Here is a 2920-nt window from a genome sequence, read left to right as displayed (position 1 = left end):
TGTGGCATTTAATTTTAATCACAGGAAAATGTGGATTTTGGGTTACTTTTTTATATCTGACACTTGGGGATTTTTTTTTATCAAAGAAAACCAGGATCCCTGACCATGGCTCCCATGCAAAATAGAGGCTGAATATTCATCAGAGCAAAACAAATGGGGGGAAAGTAATTGCATTGGTATAAAAGCGGGGCAGGGAGGGAATCAGAATTTTACCTAAAAATTCCTCCCTAATCACCATACTTTCCCCCAAATATATAAGTTGTTTTAATTTAAAAAAAATACATTACATTCAGCTAAACAAAAAAGACTTATAACAGCGCCCTCCCTGTGTTAGTTTGCTGCTTTTATGTTTCCCCCACCACCCATGCTTGTAGTATCTGAATGCTTTCTTTGTACATTCAACAACAGTGGGTCTACCTGGAGTCCCTGGCACTTGCCCACTTCATGTTGCAAAATTTGGTTGGGATCAGGCTCCTTGCGAGGCGGGGGGCACGTGGGAGAGAATTCACTTCAGAAAAGGGGGAAGTTGGTAAGGGCGTGGGAGTAGAAGGGGAACGTTCCTGCCCCACAGGGCACAGAGGCTGTTCCCAGCAACATACCCTACAAATGGTCCATTTTTAGATTCATCTGTTCATCTCTGGAGAAGTCAAAGGCCTTGGCCCCAGCTGTCCCATGTTTCATCTTGGTCTTAGTGATGATCCCAAGAGGTCACGGCCTTCGCTGTGGCTTCGTGGATGGAAATTTAATCTCTAGCTGGGGCTACTGGAACCAGAAGTTCACTGAGAACGGGAAGGAGTCCGGTGCTCACAGCAGCCAAAGCCGGGCAGAGGTACTCTGTGCCAACCTGAGCCTGTGAATCATCCTAACACCAGCATCAAGGTGTGATGAGCTGCAGTGATCGCGCACAGATTGCAGTGGCCAAATCCTCACCCAGGAGGACGGGCTGGAGTTTGCTGACAAGCTGGAGGTGAAAGGAACCCTTTTTGGAAACGTTTGCTACCCGGTTTTCCAGGCTTAGGAAAGATTGTAAACAGGACTCTGAGGCTTTGCAGAGCTTTGATGAATGGGGCCTGAAAGCCTTTGATGGAAAGCAGAGAGGACCTCTAGGTCACTTCTTCAAAATCTTTCCCATTTCCTATCAACATCACTTTCATGTTACCAGAGTTTTACTGGTGCCAGCTGTTCATTGTCTGAGAGTTATTTTCTTTTAAATGCACACCTAGAACATGGCTAAAAATAATACAGCAGCCTGGCTTGATACAGCCTGTTCTACATTCCCCAAAGCACTTGGTAATAGGTAAAGTTGGTAAAAAAAAAAAAAAGGAGGGTTTTTTTTTAAAACGAAACGCTTCCCTTTTCCTCTAAATGCTCAAAATTTCAAGATTTGAAGTGGAAACAAAAACCCAAGAGAAGCTGTTGAGCTGACTGAAAAAACAAGGCAATTTTTTTTCAATGTTTCATCACTATTTTTCTCAATCTTTTTGAATTTCAAAATATCATCATTTGAATATTTTCAAGAGGCATGCATGTATGAGCATGCTCACTCACTCTCACTGTCTGTCCCCCCCAGCTGTTGTTGTCAACGAGTCGGTTCAGCTGTCTAGGGCAGGGACGTCAAACTCAACTGGGTTGTCAAGGCCATATTCCCTGCCAGCCCTAGGAGGTTAGTACAACAGCAGCCATGTGTAGACGTGTTCCTGCTTCTCCTTACTGCAACAGTCGCTGCCACTTGCCCCATTGCCAATGGCTGCAGGTTTTTATTGCCAGTGGTGATCAAAAGCAGTAAATCTGGCGGTGGGAAAATGGAGGTGAGAAGACAGCTACCTCCGGCAGCTACAGTGAGAAGCCCCATGAGCTGGATGAGCCAGCACCATGGGCCAGATCTGTCCCACAGGTCGCATGGTTGATACCTCTGGCCAGGGGCAGAGTTGGGAGGGTGCAGATTGCACTGCACCATGGGAGGTTCCAGGGACTTTTTAAAGTCCCTAAGCAGGTGAAAGTCTTCCCTCCTTTCCCATTCCTGCTCAGACACCACCCCCTCCCCCGCTCCCCACCACTGATTTTCCCCACTTTCCTTGGGGGGCAGGAAAGCACCAAAGTTGTTTCTCCACCCCGCTGGGCTCAGCTGGGGACAGGAACAAGGGTGGTAGGGATGGATGAGGATTCCCCTTCCCTTTGCCTGCTCTGGGCAGGGTGCAGGGGAACTACTCTCCAACTCTCCAGTTGCCACTATCCCCTCCTTACTTAAGCCCAGCCCCCTGCCTCTGAAGCTTCTTTGCCCTGAACAGTGGAGAAAGCAGCTACGGCAGGAAGGGGAGTGGGGGATGGAGAGGGAAGAGGAGGGGAGACTGCCTCTGAGCAGGAAGGAGAAGGGGAGGGGGTGGATTTTCACCTGCTTTAGGGACTTTAAAGTTCCCAGAGGCTCCCATGGCATGCTCTGCCCACACTGGTGGGGGTGGAGGAGGCTGGGAGCAGGGGGTACAGATGCCCCTGAAGTGTGGGTTGCTGCTCCCACACCCCTTTTGGGAAATCCTGGATCCACCCCTGTGCCTGGTCTGTGGGAACCTCTGCAAGGTAACAAAGAGCAATCCAGGAAAGACCAAGCCCCCTCCCTGGACACGCTCAACGGGCAAGTCTTCCCTGCCTGGAAGCACCCAGACTGTATGCAAAATGAGCAAAGACGTTATTGGGGGTTGCAGCACCAACAGAGAAAAACATCAGCGGTGCTTCCAAATGCACAGTCAGGGGTATACACACCCTGTGATTTCTGGCAATAGTCCTGTGAGGCCTGGTTACACCAACATTTGTCCAGGATGGTTTAGCCAGAAACAATCAGGCCCATAGCCAGGGGTTGGACTAGATGGTCTCCCGAGTGCTAGGGGTCTTAATGGGCAGCCTGCATGGCTTGGCGTCCCTGGCT

The sequence above is a fragment of the Crocodylus porosus genome, unplaced genomic scaffold, assembly GCF_001723895.1.
Source record: "Crocodylus porosus isolate Cpor-Errol unplaced genomic scaffold, CroPor_comp1, whole genome shotgun sequence".
Classification (NCBI taxonomy): Eukaryota; Metazoa; Chordata; order Crocodylia; family Crocodylidae; genus Crocodylus; species Crocodylus porosus.
The sequence above is the reverse complement of the archived record's forward strand: the minus strand, read 5'-3'. Positions refer to the sequence as shown.